The sequence below is a fragment of the Colias croceus genome, chromosome 27 (assembly GCF_905220415.1).
Source record: "Colias croceus chromosome 27, ilColCroc2.1".
NCBI lineage: Eukaryota > Metazoa > Arthropoda > Insecta > Lepidoptera > Pieridae > Colias > Colias croceus.
The window spans coordinates 5,580,669-5,601,626 of NC_059563.1; the positions used below are offsets into that span (position 1 = coordinate 5,580,669).

Consider the following 20,958-nt stretch of genomic DNA (forward strand, 5'->3'; position numbering starts at 1 on the left):
GATGTATTTTTAATAGTACATATTAAGTGGGTCGTCGTCAAATCTATATCTATAGGAATATTATAATGAGGAAAGGTTTATAATTATGTATGTATGTATAGTTTTCACGCATAATCTACTGGACCGATTTCAAAAATTCTCACCATTAGAAAGCTGCATCTTCACTGAGCAACATAGGCTAGGTTTTATCCCGGAAATCCCACGGGAACGGGAATTATGCGGGTTTTTCTTTGAAAACGCGGGCGAGGCCGCAGGCGGAAAGCTAGTATATTATATTTGAGTGTTCCCTCCACGTATCGCTTGACTACATAATAATATATCGTGGTTCCCGTAACACAATGCGGATTTTATGAATGTGTCGTTTTTTAACTAAGGATGAAGAAGATGCTTACCTACATACCCATTGCAAACCCAATATCTAAATCATTGCCTCCCATAAGGGTTAGTACCATCCACCTACCACCACGCCTCGCTGGCCAAGTGCAGGTTAGGCTCAGATGTCAGCAGGTCATATGCTCTGTTTTACGTAAAAATATCCAGCGCACATAATACAGTACAAAGGGATAATACAAATAGTTTAATGTTCGAATTAACACTGGGCTATTTTTCCGCGACCTTGCCCCGAAATAATGTGGCGACCGTGCCAAATGATTTGTAATGCCGTTTATGATCTTTCTGTATATTAATTTATGGTAGCTAGGCACGTGGTATACCTTAGTGGGAGTTATTTGTAACTAGCTGCACTCCGCGGCTTCGCCCGCGTGGCTCTGCTTCTGTTGGTCTTAGCGTGATGATACATAGCCTTCCTCAATAAATGGGCTATCCAACACCAAAAGAATTTTTCAAATCGAACCAGTAGTTCTTGAAATTAAACGTTCAAACAAACAAACTCTTCAGCTTTATAATATTATGCATCTGAGTTGAATATTTTGTGGGTAAGAGAGCTTAATTAACCGACTTAAAAAAAAGGAGGAGGTTATCAATTCGGCCGGTATGTTTTTTTTTATGTATTTACATTTTACACCGATTACTCCGAGGTTTCTGAACCGATTTACGTGATTCTTTTTTTGTTCGATGCGGATTGCGGGATGGTGTCGAATTGGTCCCATAAAAATTTTATTCGGATAGGCCCAGTAGTTTTTATTTTATGAGCATTTTTATCTGTATTTGTAAATGTTGCAAGTGCAAGTTTGAAGTCGGTTGTTTTTAACGCAGTTATCACTTGTTTGGATTGTCTGTTCACTGGGTTTTAGTTTATAGGATTTGCTGGTTTTTGTGACTTAAAATGCTGAAAATGCATTAGTCATGATTTGAAAGCATGTAAAAAATATTTTAAGAATACGTTATTGAGTAGGTAATTATTAATGTTTGTTTTTGTATATTGGATTATAGGGGGCAAACGGGTCACCTCAAAAGACGTCTGGTCGAAAAGATTATACCCGTTTAATTCATTTTTTGTGAAGTTTATACGGTAATCAATCCCTATTTGAATTGAATTATGTCATAATATTTTAATTACAGGACACATATAAGTTTAGACCAATAAGATTACATAGAGAAACTAGATAAGTCTTACACATACACAAAAAAAAACGTAGAAGAACAATAAACATATTTTAACTTTTACTGTATCGTGTAAAACCACGAAGGAACAGCCTATACCTACTATTCATTTCTTGAAGCATTTGATAGTCTATCCAGGCATCTATAACCGTATGCTTGGTAATAATTTTAGCTACTTTGACTCAGTGAGAAATGTCGGATTAAATGCACTATTTATATAAAATAACGTGTTTTGACTGACCGACTAACTCAGTGATTCATATATAATTATCTCTGAAACTTTGGTAATGGTTTCGTCAGAATTCTACAAAAAATAAAAATTTGGACCCAAATTTGACCGAAATACTTGTTCGGTCTTGATATATTGTAAGATGATCTCATAAGGGACGCTTTAATCTTAAAATATAAATTATCATAGTGAAGCTTCTTTGTAGGATAAATAAGAGGAAATATTGAAGTAAAGAACTTCCTGTATGAAAAATAAGGGTGCAGAAGGGTGTCAAGGATTTTTGGTGCGTAGATCATTTAGTTATGTTTTATTTTCAGTACACGATAGTTTTCGAAATTTGTTAGTGGTACCTAGCCTTTGTTATTTCAGCCTTTAATAAATTTTAATCATATCGTCTCATGCTAAGGTCTCATGGGTCGTCTATTGTATCAACAAAGTTGACATAACATTTTACAACAAAATGGAATAATAGAAAATTAGGTTCATCACGTATTTAATTCGAAAGTTTTACTTTTTTTGGCTCATCGCGGCCACGGGCAAGCCTTCAACTGAAACACCTCCAACTTAGAAAGGACTCGTTTATATAACTTTCACGTACAGCTGCATGCCGATGAGTCAGTTTGTCGAAATGTGCAGCCGTTGCGTAGCTATGGAGTGACTGTTGAACGAAATATTTTGGTGGGCTATTTTCTATTGAAGTTTATAGGCAGTTTAGTTTAATTTTATATTTGTATTTTAGGTACAAAAATGTTACTAGTGGGTACATAAAATGTTACTGTTAATTGAAATCTGAAAATAGTTAAAGAATCAAAATCATTGTCTTATTACAGAAATAACTTATTTAAACTTATTCTGTACTCTATAAATCCTCGTTAAACTTTTCCGGCACAAGAAATTATAGCTAACGTTTAACGCAAAAGAAAAACACAAAAAGCTAATTTGCGTGATTATTTTGTACGACAAAAATTATCCTATTTATGTAAAATATATATATTATGTAAAATAACATATTTTGATGTTCATATTATAATACTAGATTACCGCCCGCGGCTTCGCCCGCGTTTGCAAAGGAAAACCCGCATAGTTCCCGTTCCCGTGGGATTTCCGGGATAAAAACTATCCTATGTGTTAATCCAAGTTACCCTCTATATGTGTGCTAATAAATTTCATTGTAATCGGTTCAGTAGTTTTTACGTGAAAGAGTAACAAACATCCATACATCCATACAAACTTTCGCATTTATAATATTAGTAGGATTGTTTTGTAAAAAAGATGCCTCCTTGATCTTCTATACCTATCTAATAGTAGCCTCTTCTCTAAGCTCATAAGGAGGCTATAATAAAAGTGAAATGTATGTTCCACTCCAAATAGTTACACGTTTGCATAATTATCTACTAATTAATGGTCTAATATTGTCGGTTCTCATTGCTTTTTTATACATGGGAGTGGAATGGTGAAGGGAAACTTCTAAATAGTAGAGAGAGATATTTGAAGAGGTTTGTAGAAATTTTCTCAGTATCTCATGTTATTTCGAGTTAAAAATAAAATAAATAATATAGTGTAAAAACTAAAATCACGCTTTTATTAAATCCATACTAATATTATAAATGCGAAAGTAACTCTGTCTGTCTGTCTGTTACTCAATCACGCCTTAACTACTGAACCAAATTTGCATGAAATTTGGTATAGAGATATTTTGATACCCGAGAAAGGACATAGGCTACTTTTTATTCCCAAATATGTACCACGGGCGAAGCCTGGGCGGACCACTAGTAGATAATAAACTCGTGAAATTATTGTATTAAATCTGTCCGTCTGAAGTAGGTCAAAATCGAATCTAAAGGTCTGTTTATAAGAAGTAGAAAACGGTTTTAGAAGGTAGTAGGTAGGAAGGTAGTAAGAAGTAGGTAAATAACATATCCTAACGAATTTCATTAAATAAACATACATAAGTACATCAAAATTAGTTTAATATTTTTATTTAAATCGATTTTAAATGCGATTAAACAAGTTTAAGCATGCACACTACTTATGCCCGGTTCCTATATTTGAAAAACGATCCGTTTTAGTTACGAATAGTAGTATAATTAACCAAGCGTAAGCGAAAATCGTTCCTATAAAAAACGTCTCGTCAAGCAACTTACCGACGGCTTCCTACTAACGGATGGGAGGGTTACTATTAACGAACGGTAAGCATATTGTATGGAGAAGACAGTTTATCGCGTTCCTATAAATATTTGTAACGTCATTATGCTGTCAAAGTTACTATTCGTATAGCATTTTGTTTACCCGTCGATTTCGGGCGGTTAAATTCTTACTATTTCATTGTTTCCGCTTCAATATCGAAATGTGGAGTTCAGATAGTGATAGAGAAGTGTTTAATATTATATCGAATTTCGGAAGAAGATAGTGGGCGTGAAAGAGTATATATTATAGAGAAGGAGTGGATTTTTTTGCGACCCTGGATTCTCACGAATTTCAATTGAGATTTCGACTTGATAAAGAATCTGTTGAACAATTACTTCTTGAAATTTATCCAGACGTACGAATAAAAGGAGCCAGGTTAGTTTAATGGAGGCATTAATATTATACCAAACACGTCTAACCTTATTACATACCTAATTTATGTTGTCATTTCAGGAATCATGGGGTATCTCCATAACATCAATTACAGTTGACGCTGAGGTTCTATGCTTTAGGCACAATATCGATATCAGTGGCAGACCTATTTCCCTTTGTCACGGCATCACGCGTGAACGGGTGGACCGATTTCGATAATTATTTTTTTATAATATTCCTTGAAGTACGAGGATGGTTATTATGGAAAGAAAACATAAACATGTACCAAGGGCGAAGCCGGGGCGGACCACTAGTATATATGTATATATATATGTCTATGTTTGCAATGTAGAAATCAATTTTTTAAACATTGTATTGTAAATAATAAAAAATAAATAAAAGTACATAATAAAATGGAATAAAAGTTTTATTTCTTTATTACAGTTTAATTTTACATAATAATATATGTAACTACATAATATATGCTAAAGAACTGTCCTGTGATTCTTACGCGACAACCCTCCATTGATTATCATCTTCTATATTATATTCCTTAACGCTGTAATAGGCTCTCTGAACTAAATACATTTTTTACATAAGATTTACATTTAGCACTAACAAATTCTTTTTCTACCGTATGTCTAGATATATTGCATAACAATATACAAAAATTAATTAGTTATTGTGTGTTCAGTATTTCAATTATTTCTTCATAATATTTGTCCATCATCCTTATTATGTTTGAATTTTTTGGCTGAAAATAAAAAGTTTTCCTGGTATTTGACCACTTTTTGCATTAAATGTGTTGGTCAACGAAGTCCAACATTCATCCTTTAATTTATTAGTAGAAGCATTAGTCTCCTTACTGGTTATAATTGATCAACCTCGTCTTTACTCATAGCCTTCTTCGATTTCTGTAACAGAAATACCTGTTTGTTAAGAGTGTCCGAAGCAAAAAGTAAGCGGTAGACGATTTTAAAGAAGAAATATAAAGGCGTACTTACCGGCGTAATATCCATTTTTAATAAATATATAAACAGTCGTCGTTGTATTGTTATTCTTTAATTATAAAACTTGACAATGAATCAACAATGAATGACAATAATTTGACAACTGACAAGCAATGCACGCGTGCGCGAGAAAAACGTTCCGTTTTTGCTTTCTGTGTAACGCATTAGGTTGTTTAGAAGGAAAATTATCACGCAGATGTCTACAAATATAAAGTTCTTTAGTATTAGTTCTTTATTAATAAGAAACTTTATTCTTAAAGTTTATAATTCGGCTGTATATTTAACTTATTTTGTCCTGAATTTTGTGTAATTTTAATTTCAATTTGGCTTATAACGAAACGCACATCTGTGAGTGAAGAGGGCTCGGTATTTTTATGACCAACGGATGTCCGTCGATAGCACGTCAAGAAATAAAATTGTGGAACGGTATTAACGACTCGTAGTTAGTTCTAGAAAAACGGATAGTAGCTTTGATACTATGACGATCCGTTGAATATAGGAACCGGGCATTAAAGGTTAAACACCCAATCATTCAAATTTATATAAAAAAAAAAAGTGTATTTAAACCGTCAAAATTATATAAAACAAACGAAATAATCCGCATTGCAGCTTCGCAAAATTGTCACGAGATATATCATTATGCAAGTGTACTTGCCAATATCCTGTGTCTAAATGTGGAACAAGTGTTACATATTATGTATATTTAATACTAGGTTTCCGCCCGCGGCTTCGCCCGCGCAGTCAAAGAAAAATCCGCATAGTTCCTGTTCCTGTGGGATTTCCGGGATTGCGTCATTTTCCCGGGATAAAAAGTAGCCTATGTCCTTTCTCGGGTCATCAAAATATCTCCATACCAAATTTCATGAAAATTAAATTCATAACTTTAATCGAGAACCGCGCTACCCATTAGTGAAAACTTTGGAATTCAGTGTAGTAGTTTTTGAGTTTATCGCAAGCAGACGGTTTAGAATCGGCTGAGGACTATTATAATATGTAGTGATAAAAAACATTTGATTATATTGTCTTCCTGCAAATTTAATATGAATAATTCATATCATGCTCAACTGCAAGGTCCTATCTACACGTTTATCAAAATTCTGCGAAATTAATTCAAAATTTTATAAACAGGCAAATAGATTAGGATAAACTACGTTCTTTTAAAATATGCATTCATTAAAAAAAAACAAGTAATTAATTACATTTCAATATTAAATAACTAGCTGCTCCCCGCGAATTTACTCGCAGTGCTCCGCTCCTTGACAGTTGACCTTAGCGTGATTGTTCGGTGCATCCATGGGTCGCTGGTTCATATCCGGCTCGAAAGACCAGGTAAAATGCTGTTTTGTGGACTGATTTGATTTATGTTAAATGCCGCCCGATACCTAGTATTGCTGACTAGGGTGTTCGGTGGTCATTGCACCGAACAGTGATGGTATATATATACCTATAGCCTTCATCGATAAATGGCCTATCCAACACTGAAATAATTGTTCAAATCGGACCCGTGATTCATGAGCACGTTCAAGCAAACAAACTTTTCAGCTTTATAATATTAGTATAGATTAAATAATACATTTTCTAAGGTTAAATAATAAAGTGTAGCTTCAGCTGAAGTTAAAACAATGCATGTGCTAAATCAATATTTCTTGACACAGATGGCGTGTGTTAAGGATGTACCGATGTTCGCAATGTTGTCGATATTTTTTTTAATACATTTAGCGACTAATACGATATTTGATTACTTTTGGAATTTAGATTTGGACCATTCTATTTCATGATAATTTTAATTACCTATTTATTATTGTAGCATAGGTTCCCATCAATTTGTCGCTATAGTAACGAGAAAAACGAGGATTCGAATCTTGCCCCGCGAGTAATTTTTGATCTACTTTTATACGGACTAAAAATGTATTGACTGTCTCTTACAGTTTATAAATGTGAATATAATATTTAGTTATTATTCAATACAGGATGCTTACGTAGTTTATTGCGTTTGTGATTATGTTTGTCCTTTACAGTTAATATTTCCTCTCCTTTATTTCTCCTCTTAGGTATATTGCAGTTTTTTTCAAGGATTTGAATGTAGTAAATGTCCTGTGTCCTTGATGTCGTTGGTTATACAAGTATTTGATACATGATAGTACGATATTTATGTAATAAATGATAAATGTTTTGAAAGCTGTTTAATAATGATAAAATGTTAGTATACATACTTTCAGTGACTAGATAATATTACGTATAACACTATCGAGCCGGCTTGTTACAGAAGAATTTTGAATAATTATCGACAAATACAATTCGAGACTATAATTCGAACGGGTTTCAGGTTTTAACCAGTGTTAAATTAAAGTTGTTTTAAAAATAATATCATTCTATCGATAGTCGATACTATAGAATATTCCACAACACCAACTTTGTGTCATCAACTGACATTTACAGAGTATACATTCTTATGGTAATGTTTGATTCACGTTTTGTCTTGCTTGTCTGTGCTAATTGTCTGATGTAAGATTTATTTTAGTTATGACATATTATGTTACACCTGTAATAATTGTTTTGAGTAATTTATGCAAACATTTTGTCGTATTTTTAAGTACATAATAGCGAATTTGTATGTTTGATTTTAATGTTTGTTAGTTTTAAAGAAAATTGTAAAATATCATTGAACAGACTATCTCTAATATTTCAAAATAAAATTGAATTGGACAAAGAATTTAATTCGTGAACTTACCATGAAACTTCTATTTGAAAACGAAAGTTCTAAAATTTTTAAATGGAACTATGACACACAGCCGCGTCTACACCAAATATAGATCAAATAAAATCGTGTGGATGACGCATAAAGCACCGTACCATAGCTGATCGTGCATCGCACATTTTTTGCGCGCGAAAGTTTGACAGGTGAATCACGACCGCCATCTTTTTGTCGGACAAAAAAATAATATGTTTGAATTTTTTGCGGTTTAAAAGTAAAAGGAAGTTGGAATGATAGAAAATGTATTGTTATATTTTATAGAAATAAATGATGCTGCGAATAAATCTGATATTTAGGTCAAGTAGTTGCTTTGACATCCAATAGGGGTCAAGTATTGACAAGGCCTTAATTATTGTTCGATATCATTGAGTAGAATAGAAGACAAGAGAAGAGATAATTTGGTATTGTAAAAGCACATTTCACTGAATAAATTTGTAGTTACTTAACTAATTTTTTGCCCTCGGCTTCGTCAACAAATTATAAACCTACCTTTTGAACATTTATCTATTAAAAAAAAACACATCAAAATCCGTTGCGAAGTTTTAAATATTTAAGCATATATATTATATAGGGACACCGGACAGATAGGTAGAAAGCGGGAAACGTCTTTACTCTATACTATGTGGTGATTTTATATATATACATATTTATATGTTTTAAAATTAGACAATAGTATCTAATATAATAGTTCAGGATACATCGCCCATTTTTGCAAGTGACTACTATCAAGCTGATTTTCCGTTTGTAGCTTTATTTTGATGAGACACCGAATAATTTCGTGTACGAAACTCTCGATTGTGGTAGCTAACAGAGATAACAAGGATAAAATTTTTTGATTTGATGGTTCTCAAATATTTATTACGCAATTTGTAGGACAATATGTCTGTTGAATTATATAAACATTAACTAAGTGAAAACAAAAAAATCAGCTTGTTAGCAATCATTTATGATGACCTCGTTATCGATACACTTTGGAAAGGGGGACTCTTTGAACAAACAATAGATTTTGTAGGACAAATATTTTTTCGAATAATTTAGGTAATTATCTTGAGATTGAACAAAAAAAAATTCATTCAGTTAGTAATAAATATTTGAGAACCATCAAATCAAAAAAAATTATCCTTGTTATCTCTGTTAGCTACCACAATCGAGACTTTCGTACACGAAATTATTGGGCGTCTCATCAAAATAAAGCTACAAACGGAAAATTAGCTTGATAGTAGTCACTTGCAAAAATGGGCGATGTATCAACTATAAGCGTTATTAAATCAAGCAACTCATTAAATCAACTTTAAACAGCATATAAATACAGTAGGATAGTGTGGGCGAAGCGTGGGTCGGCTTGACACATCCGTGTTAATATTGTCTTACATATGTGTTAGTTTGTGTGATTTATATTTTATACTTTAATTGATTATTTTATGGCATTAAAATGGTTATCAATTTAAATAAAAATGATTTATATTTAATTTGAAGTGAAACTTCTTTAGGCGCATTGAGAGTAAAATTTTAAGATCGAGTACCGTCACGTGGAGTAAGGCGATGATTTTAGTATCTTTGAATCTCGCCAAAGAAGTTTCACTTCTGACACGTGTGCTCAGCGCATACGCTCTTTTTTAATAAGTGCGTGCATACAAAACCGCGGATAAACTCTTATATCTAAATGTATGGAAAAATACACATTTTTTGCTCAAGTAAGATTCGTTTTTGACGATTATGTCATTGATATAAATATTCTACGTGTAATAAAAATTAAAAAACAGGCGAAGTCAGAGGCTTTACATTAGTCATTTATATGACATTTAAACTAAATTTACAGCGGTTACAAATGTGTTTCCGACTCATAAATAACGAAGAAAATTGTATACACTTTCTCTTAAATGTACATACGAGTAATTTCTAGAACAATAAAATGGTTTTATGTTTATTTTTTAGGTAAAAAAAACTGATTTATGACTAAAAAGCCGCTTTTTTTATTTTCCTTTTGGTGTCAAACTGGTTATATGTATATCGATTTTAATAATATGAAAGTACTTAAAACTAAAAAAGGGCTAGGTTACACAGGGGTACTTAATAAGGTTCGCTTGCGATAACTTGAAGTGTGCGAGAGGAAAACGAAGGGTTGAAAGCACATAATATTATATATATCTATAATTATTGAGTTGTATGACATAATGTAATGTTATAACAGGTAAATAATTATTAAGTTAGTATGGTGTTACTCTTAAGTCTTTAGCTACAAGATTAAAAAAAAATTACTTTAGCATCTGTGTTTGTAAAAATAAAGTTGTCTTTGTATTTAAGTTCAATAAATAACTAAACCTATCTGAAGGAAAAATAACCGTGAAAATATTTACATTAACAGGATAAATATCATTGTGAATGATAAATGATGTGCGTTACCCAAAAACGGAATTAAAAAACAAACTAAAGTTGCCATAAATTACGCCCTAATTTCGAACTAATGTAACATAAACAATAGAGTATAGTGATAAAGTGCATAAACAAAGTATAAAGCATAAACAATAGAAGTGAGACGTGAAATCTGGCGGAAGCTATCCTGGTGCGCGGGAGAGGGCAACGCTCTATGAGTCAGTTACAACCTTATGCGATGATACACGGTCAGCTGCAGCGGTGGCTGGTTACGTATCATAATCGAGTGTATGGTGTAGACACGCCTTTACAGAACGTGTTTGAAAAATATTGCTGTTTCGTTTTTAATTGTCTATGGTTATTTTTTTATGTATGAAATTTAAATTCGTAGTAAACCCGTATTTCGTAGAAATCAGATTATTGCTATCATCATTTCATTAAAATTACACAGGCTTGCCGGTAAATAAAGAATTCAGCGATATTTTTGACAATTTTTTTTACTTTTTAATAAGTGCAAATTATGAATGGCGTAATAACAAAGTTCGAATTTGAAATTTTAAATGCATCTGAGTTCGGCAGTTTAAATTGAGTTCAAGGATAATGACTGCAGTCTGAATTACAATGTAATATCCGAATCACGAATGTTAATACTTAAGATAAATTTTGTTTTAAATTTAATACTTTGTCTAAATTCTGCGCAAAACTTTAAATGGAGCCATATGGAGCGGAGGCTTCCCTGATTAATTTTATATACGTCTGAACTCTGACCTACTTTCCGTATTTGTTACCAGACTGTAGGCGGCCATTTTTTTGTTGTAAAAATATTTAAATTTCGAACCGTTTAACCATTGACATTCACATAAATAAATCATTGAGTTAAGGCTAAACTTGTTTTTATATATGGCAATTTTAACGCAGTAGCGGACTTCCGTATGCTATAATTTATAAATAAAAAAATAAATTGTTAACATAGTTTTGGTGTGAATTAGTTTAGTTACTGTATTTTTAATCTCAGTGCTTTTTATTTACTCGTAATTATAAGCGCTTTAGCCTTAGTCGTTAAAAGGTTCCGCAGTTTACGTGAATTTTCAAGTATTAAATTAACACCTATAACATCATAATATATTAAAGACACGTGTATATTTATAAGAATAATACATGAATATTTAATTCATAGTATGTTTTGGATTTTGTCGATATAGTACATATTATGTTTGTAAGATTTCAAGTGATACCTAAACAAAGAAAATAGATTATTTTAAAAATTACAGCCATTTTATTGTTCCTAGTTAATTGCAGCTAGAATTTTCCCCTAGTAGTTGAAGTTTGATGTCAACCGATCAACGTTCATTGCCTCCAATCGATTTCCAATTTAACTTTAAAAAAACAACAGCTAGAAACAGGATATTTTTAACCTTAAACACTTCGTGATCGATTCACATGCATATTGCATACAGCAGGCGCCATTAGCCTATCCTTTGTCGCTAAATCAAAATGGCGTCACGATTTGCATGGCGCGAAACGAATTCCGTTTGATTACTTCACGACTCGCATAGTTACAACATCAACGATGCAACACGCTAAGAACACATTTGCATAGTACTCTAAATGAATGGTAATGTGCCTTTATTTTAGACACTGGCAACTTATTTATAATCTGTTGCTAATTTGACGTTTGGCGCCAATTCTGATTTTGTTTTTTTTTGCTCTGGAACGATTGTCGATTATACATACTGGCCGGTTAGATTTTTTTTAACATGCTTTTATTAGATTCACCTGTTTGTACGAAAGCGAATCCTCAAGACTCGATTTTGACCCACTTTAAAAGGACAGATTTGATTCAATCTTTGAACACTTATCAAGGTTCGGTAAACATACAATATTTTAATGAATTTAAGCGTGCTTTTTTAACAATGTTAATAATTTTAAGTTTTTTTTTAAAAATAAGATTCATGAATCACCTCTATAGCTGCGTTTTGAAATAATAAAGTGTACATCTGAGAATCATTAAAGTGCACCGCGCGATCTGCATACAGATAACATAAATATTCAAATGGCAACCCTGTCTCGGAATTCTTCGTGAAGTTTATACAACCATTGTACATATTATCTGTCTATTTATCAAACTAACGAAAGGATGCAGATGTGCTTCGAATATATTGTGGTAAATGTATAAATTAAAAGGAGTATTTGTACTGTGTATGTAATGAGTGATAATTTATTGAGTTTAAGAAATACCTTCACAAATCAAGTCTAGAGAAATCTTTATTTATATTTTATACCGCATTTGTATATATTTACATTTTCTTAATTTAAAGTTAAGTTAATTGTAATTTACTAGCTGTACCCTGCGGTTTCACCCGAAGAGCTCCGCTCTTGTTGGTCTTAGTGTGATTATACAATTACTATTATTATACATATTATACAATTACTTCCTCGATAAATGGGCTATCTAACACCGAAAGAATTTTTCATATCGGACCAGTAGTTCCTGAGATTAGCGCGTTCAAACAAACAAACAAACTCTTCAGCTTTATAATATTAGTATATATTTATAGATATTGTAGATACTATGCAGCCTGTAAATTTCAATGGCTGGCTGGCTGCCTGAAATAGAAAGCTATCTAGAAAATAATGAAGAACATAATATTTATATCATGTAACAAATTGCGTGACTTTTTATTCGAATTTGAACGTGTATTATATTGTTATACAATAATGTAGACATCCAGAAACGATATACCCACCTCTAGTATTTATTTTCTTTCAATTTACCCTTAATCATATAATACCTTTAAATATATACAAATATTATAAAGCTGAAGAGATTGCGTGTTTGTTTGAACGCGCTTTTCTCAGGAACTACTGGTCCGATATGAAAAATTCTTTCGGTGTTAGGTAGCCCATTTATCGAGGAAGTAATTGTATAATATGTATAATAATAGTAATTGTATAATCACACTAAGACCAACAAGAGCGGAGCTCTTCGGGTGAAACCGCAGGGTACCTACAGCTAGTAAATTACAATTAACTTAACTTTCGGTAATACATGGCCCATTTATCGAGGAAGGCTTTATTATAGGCTATAAATTATAATTTATACCATCACACTAAGACCAACAAGAGCGGGTAAAACCGCGGAGCACAGCTAGTCGACGTTTAAATTTTAAACTACAAATCATATTTTGTCTCTTTCCTTCCTTATATGAAATAACTAGAAAGTGAAAAAGAGAAAGAACATTGCTTTAATTGGTGTCAACTGTCAAATAGAACAAAATGTCAATGTCAATTTAATTTTTAAATAGAGGTCATTGCTTCTTTGTTGGGACTTCCCAAGACTAGAAAGGGGAAGTAGAAACCATTTTAGTTAAAAAAAATTATTTAATTAAAAAAGTAGTACGTCCGGATTTATGTAGTTCTAAATAATAATCACTACATACATAACTAGTATAAAACAAAGCCGCTTTCTCTGTCCCTTTGTATGCTTAAATCTTGAAAACTACGTAACGGATTTTGATGCGGTTTTTTTATAGATACCGCGTAATTCTCGAGGAAGGTTTTAGTATATAATTTATTAGGTTTTATACAAACGGGGCGGAAAGCTAGTGACATTATATATGGCAGTTGAGAAACTATAGTGTTTTGTTCAAAATTGGCAATATAACATGGTCATTAGTTTTATAAAGTGCTTCCAGCTGAAAAGCCTAGCTTGGAAACGATCCAACTGTCGTGTATTGATTGGAAGGATCAAGTATGCAGTATGCTGGAATTAAACCGGGTTTAAAACAGTTTTAGTAGCGAATAGTTAGTTGTTTTAGATACTTAACTTCTTAATTCGCTATATCATCAGTGATGTTAAAATGCAAGTTAAAAAATTAAACATTATATAGAACTTTTTAATTATAGCACTAATCCAGGAGATGTTAATTAACTATTAAGTAAATGTAAAGTTATCAAAATCTGTTTAGCCGTTCTTGAGTTTTTAAAAATGTAAAGGGTAATGAGCGTTCAAACTGATAGTTTTTTAGAAATTAACATGCAGATTGATAACTTTTTTGGGAATAACACAAACCTTTATTCATATTAAATTTATATTTTACTTTTGCCCGCGGCTTCGCTCGCGCTCAGGAGTATTATTATAAACTAGCTTCCGCCCGCGACTCCGTCCGCGCGGATGTCGGTCTTCGCGTGGATGGTTATTTCTCCATTTTGAGTACCTCATTCAATAACATCTTATAAATATCTATTGGACCCAATTCCCAAATACGGCTAGGCCTATAATAATACGCAACGTGTGTTCGCGGTTCTACGGAACAACGTCTATGGATAAAACTGAAAAATTAAGATTAATTTTTTTCTACGTATTTTTTCAGGATAAAAAGTATCCTATTTTACGCCCAGGATAATAAGGTATAATTATACCAAGTTTCATCGAAATCGAACCGCTAGTTTTCACGTGATGCCTTCACATACAGACAGACAGACAGACAGACAGACAGACAGACAGACAGACAGACAGACAGACAGACAGACAGACAGACAGACAGACAAAAATTTTTTTAATCACATATTTGGGTTTGGTATCGATCCAGTAACACCCCCTGCTATTTATTTTTTCAATATTTTCAATGTACAGAATTGACCCTTCTACAGATTTATTATATGTATAGATTGGGTATAGTTTTTTGAAGATAGAATTGATCAAAATCCTTTCTTAGCGGATGCCTACGTCCTAACATCTACCTGCATGCCAAATTTCAGCCCGATACGTCCAGTGGTTTGGGCTGTGCGTTGATAGATCACTATATCAGTCACCTTTGAGTTTTATATATTATATAGACTAGCTTTCCACCCGCGGCATCGCCCGCGTAGTCAAAGAAAAACACGCATAGTTCCCGTGGGATTTCCGGGATAAAACCTATCCTATGTCCTTTCTCGGGTATCAAAATATCTCTATACCAAATTTCATGCAAATTGGTTCAGTAGTTAAGGCGTGATTCGCATTTATAATATTAAGTATGAATTAAAAAGAAGATTTGGCCATTTCATAGCCAAAACGGTCGATCCCATATTTAGCTAAAACTTGTAGTTCAAGGCCGTGAGATATTTTTTTACATTTACAGTGATGTTAGAACAATAGATGTGGGAGTTAATAGCTTTTTAAATAAGTTTTTACGGTTTTTGTTTTATACCGTTTTGATATACTAGTGACCTAGAGAACGGCTAGATGGGGAATGATGTGATTGAACTTTGATTTTAATTGTTGTGTCGTTTGGGAAAAACACAAGTGCCGTTATTTATTATTGTTTTCTCTGTACCTAATATTTTAAAATCGGTTCTTAACTTAATATTTAAGTAATATAATGTACTGTACATAATAATAGTTAGTACCTAGTCATTTATTAAACAAATTAGTATTTATTGGAATGGAAAACAAATAAAATTTTCGATATGTTGCCTGAGAAAATTTATCAAAAATTGTTTAGCCATTTAATCGTCAACCATATTGCTCACAAAACCCAACCAGTATGGATAAATTGCATGACTTTGCAAATAAACATTAATTTTCGAAAGCGCACTATAAGCTACGCTTTCTTGGTTCCAGATAGTCGTTAAGTGTACGAAAAACAACTTTATAGTGCATTTATAAGGCACTAGCTTTCCGCCCGCGGCTTTGCTCGCGTTTCCAAAGAAAAACCTGCATAGTTCCCGTTCCCGTAGAATTTCCGGGATAAAACCTATCGTGTTAATCCAAGTTACCATCTATATGTGTGCTTTTCATTGTAATCGGTTCGGTAGTATTTTCGTGAAAGAGTAACAAACATACAACATACACATCCATCCTCACAAACTTTCGCATTTATATTAGTAGGATAGGAAGTAGGATTTATGTCTACATATAAATATCATCATCATCAGCCCATATACGTTCCCACTGCTGGGACACGGGCCTCCTATGAGGGTACAGGCCATAATCCACCACGCTGGCCAAGTGCGTGTTGGCGGATGACACATGTCGTCGAACTTTTTAATTCTTCGACATGTCGGTTTCCTCACGATGTTTTCCTTCACCGTTCGAGCAGTGGTGATGTTACAACATGCGCAGATAAATTGAAAAATCAATTTCATTTCCTGCGCGCTCGCCTGGTATCGAACCACGGACTTATCGATTCGAAGTCCGAGGTCTCACCACTGAGCCACCACTGCTAAATATGCATAATTATATTATATGGAAAGCTAATGGACAAAGGTCAGTTAGACGTAAATATTATCGTAAATAAAATATTGTATTAATAAAAAAAAATAGGCACTATTTTATTCTGTAGAGAGCTATAGTTCTTGTATAGAGTACTAGCTTACCGCCCGCGGCTTCGACCGCTTTGTCTAAAACCTAATAAATTATATACTAAAACCTAATCTTGAATCACTCTATCTATTAAAAAAACCGCATCAAAATTCGTTGCGTAGTTTTAAAGATTTAAGCATACAAAAGGACATAGGGACTAGGGAGTAGGGACAGAGAAAGCGACTTTGTATTATATGTACTATGTAGTGATTTTAAAACGTTATTACTTATTAACACAATACATGCGATGAAGTCCAATAACCATCGGCTTTTTCTATTAAAAACTATCTAGATTTATTTATAAATAAAACTATATTTATCTAGATTTATTTATAAATAAAAAAATATATTAATAATAACGTTATCTACATAGTTGTTTCGGAAAACCTAAGGCACAAAAAAATAAGGGGGTAATTGACAAAAAATATCAACATAATATGCTAAAGAGTAATGACTAATGTTATGTCTATCTCAAATTCTATATAAACTTTTCACCTTATGTTTGTAAATAATGTTTGTTATGATATTACTATTGATAAGCGTTAAACTGTATATGTACCTAATGAATTAGTCATAGTACGCCCCCTTATCACTGTGTCAATAAAAAAGCAATAATAATTTATAATACCTATGAGTGTTTGAGAGGGAAATTTAATGCCCGCCATTCATTTCTTCTATTTTTAAAGACTACGTAACAATGCACTGGTAGTTAACCAAAGACAAAAGACGTGCAAGTGGCTAACAGTGCGTGCACCTGTCGTGGCGCCGAACCGTGACGGTAGTCTATGGTCTATACTCTGTGGTGGGAGCGGATTTGCTTTTTATTATTTTTCTTGGCGCGAATTGTATTTTTTTTTCTTCATACCAAAAAGATTGACTATTGCCAGTGTCAAGTGTATTTTTTTTCTTTCCAGATATATTATATCTTTATTATATTACTAGCTGTGCCCGCGACTTCGTCCGCGTGGAATAGTGACTGCATAGTAGTTACCTACTACTTAACTTTTATTGAATAAACACGTCCTAACATAAATAATTAAAAGAACTGTTAGTAAAATTTAAATACTAAACTGATCTAAAAAATAAAAAAATAAATGCCTAATTAATTTTCTACGTAAAATTTATTTTAAATTATGTCATATTATTTTTAGGCACCAGGGGGGAGGGGAGCAAATTTCTTTTCCTTCCTTCCTTGTATGGATGTTTTTAACTATGTATCGTGCAGAATCGATACTCAGTTTTTATCAAATCCAGCACCAAATCCAAATCAGATCTTTCCTGAATCCTGTCTCACGCCTGTAGTAACTAAACCGTTTAGACCGTGCAATAAAAATTAAGTTAAAAAAAAACAGCGCTACGAAGAAAAGTGCATAGAAAAATGAATAAATAATTTCACAAACTTCCCGAAGATTTTTAAACATAAATACCATTTTAAATGTTTATAAAAAAAAAACAATGTCGTCGGGGCTGCCATGCCAACATCATCTTAATATACCTCATTATCAAAATATATGGTATTTAATTTTAAAGATCTTAGGGAAGTTTGTAAAATAATTATTTATTCCTTTCGGTTTCTTATTTTCATGTAATATTTTCAAGTGAGCGAGACCTACCTCTACCTCCATATTACATTCCTACATCATATTGATATCTATAAGTTTGTTGCTCCTTGACATCTTTTAAGTTGGGCCGTAACCGTGCACAAATTGTAATGGACAACAGTGGCAAAAGAAGTGGTATACTTAGGAAAAAATATTGCCAAGGGCCAGGCCTATGTAGCTTTGAGTAGAGTTCAAAATTTACAGGGTGTGGCTATTCTCTCGCTCCCGTATCCCCTCTTCTTTCACAGACTTTTAACCCTTCCCTTTCCATCCCTAGTAAATGGCAGAACCGATTTTGATGTAAAACATATCTAATTGTACCTATATGTACACGTCATATCCTGTAGTTTGATGCTCCATTTGGTTTATTTATCCCCACTGTCACCCCTAAAAAGCCCTAAATGTAATAAACGGATGAACCGATTTCGATAAAATATGACTAATTGTAATTCACACGTTGCCCTTCCATATTTTGATATGCCGCTTGAGTATATTATTTGACCACATTATTCATTCCCACTTTTACCGCTGTAATCTAATAAATGGATAAACCGAATTGGATAAAAATATAACTAAGTGTACTTCACCCGTTATGCACTTTTATTTGTCACTTGGGTATTTTTGACAACATTCGTTTTTTTTCATTCCCACTTTTACCCATATAAAGGTATAATAAATGGATGAACCGATTTTGATAAAGTATGTCTAATTTTACTTAACACATCATGCCCTTTCATTTGATATGTCACTTGAGTATATTTGACAAATTCATTTTTTTATTACCACTTTTATACCTATATCAAATAAATGGATGAACCGATTTGTTAGTGATAGGTCGTTCATCATCATCATCATCATCATCAGCCCATATACGTTCCCACTGCTGGGACACGGGCCTCCTATGAGGGTACAGGCCATAATCCACCACGCTGGCCAAGTGCGGGTTGGCGGATGACACATGTCGTCGAACTTTTTAATTCTTCGACATGTCGGTTTCCTCACGATGTTTTCCTTCACCGTTCGAGCAGTGGTGATGTTACAACATACGCAGATAAATTGAAAAATCAATTTATTTCCTGCGCGCTCGCCTGGTCTCGAACCACGGACTTATCGATTCGAAGTCCGAGGTCTCACCACTGAGCCACCACTGCGATAGGTCGTTCACTTTCATTTAATATATCACTTAGGTACTTATATTTGACAACTTTCGTTTTTTTCATTCCCACATTCACCCCTATAATAATATACCTAGGTATAATAAATGGATGAACCGATTTTGATACACTTTATCTAAGAACCAGCGTCGGAAAATATGCTACCTAACTAAAAAAACCGCATCTAATTCGGATTACCTTTTTTTTTTTTTTTTTTTTTTTACTTAGGATAGGGAAGCGCTTGACCACAATCTCGCCTGATGGAAAGCTGAGATGCGGTCTAAGATGGTACGCGCTTCCCTAGTAGGTACCGGTTCACTCTTCGCTTGAAGACCCCCATATTGTACTCGTCGGGGAACACAGATTCAGGAAGCGCGTTCCAGTCCCTTGCGGTTCGAATGAAGAATGTAGAATCGAACCGCTTAGTCCGGGTACATGGAACGTCCACCATATGGCGATGCCTAGAATCTGTGCGCCTCGACGATCGATGGAAGAACGGGGATGGCGGAACAAGTTCGTGAAGTTCCGCAGCGCACTCACCAAAGTGTATCCGGTAAAAAACCGATAAGCTGGCCACTCTGCGACGATGAGCGAGGCTCTGGAGTTTTTTGCCTACTAGCTCATCGTCGTTTATGAGCCTCTTGGCACGCCTCTCTATCGCCTCAAGCGCCTCCAGCTGGTACTTGGCGGAACCGTCCCAGAGGTGAGAGCAGTATTCCATGCACGATCGGACTTGTGCTTGATAAAGGTTGAGCAACTGTCCCGGGCTGAAATACTGTCTCACCTTCGCCAGAATTCCAAGCTTTTTTGAGGCTACTTGGGCTTTGGATTCTATATAGGAACCAAAGTTCAGAGTAGGCGTGAAGGTGATGCCAAGAAGCTCGAGGTGGTTGGTTATCGGCACGGATACACCCTGGAAAGTCGGAGTCAGATGGAATGGACTCCGTTTAGCGGAGAATAGACACGCCTGGGTCTTAGTAGCATTGAACTTGACCAGATTGGCATCGCCCCAGTCGGAGACCGCCTGTAAGGACAAGTTCATGCGATCGACCATCGCCTCCCGTAGAGACTGGATTTGTGCCATACTGGCTCGCGCGCTGGATACATATCTCTCCACAACAGTGCTATCGTCTGCGTACCCATAGATACCGGGTTTCAGCAGATCGTTGATGTGTAGCAAGAAGAGTGTTGCGGAGAGAACTGATCCCTGAGGGACCCCGGCATTGATAGCCATTAGGTCGGACGAGCAGCCATCAACGACTACTCGTAACGACCGGTCTCTCAGAAAATCTGAGATCCAGGCGCAGAAACCGGTAGGCAGACCGTAGGATGGAAGCTTGCCAATTAGGCTATCATGCCAGACCCTAT

At 34.1% G+C, this 20,958-nt stretch overlaps 1 protein-coding gene and 1 long non-coding RNA gene across 3 annotated transcripts in view; one reads left to right on the forward strand and one right to left on the reverse strand.

The window, feature by feature from the left end:
• The window catches only part of LOC123703629, a 54,254-nt gene that overhangs the window by 9,157 nt on the left and 24,139 nt on the right, over positions 1 to 20,958 (forward strand). The window lies entirely within an intron of this gene.
• On the reverse strand, positions 5,155 to 5,407 carry LOC123703642. Its single transcript, XR_006753028.1, has 2 exons — positions 5,356 to 5,407; positions 5,155 to 5,265 (listed from the first exon to the last, which is right to left on the reverse strand). It is a non-coding gene; the product is annotated as an uncharacterized LOC123703642 (long non-coding RNA).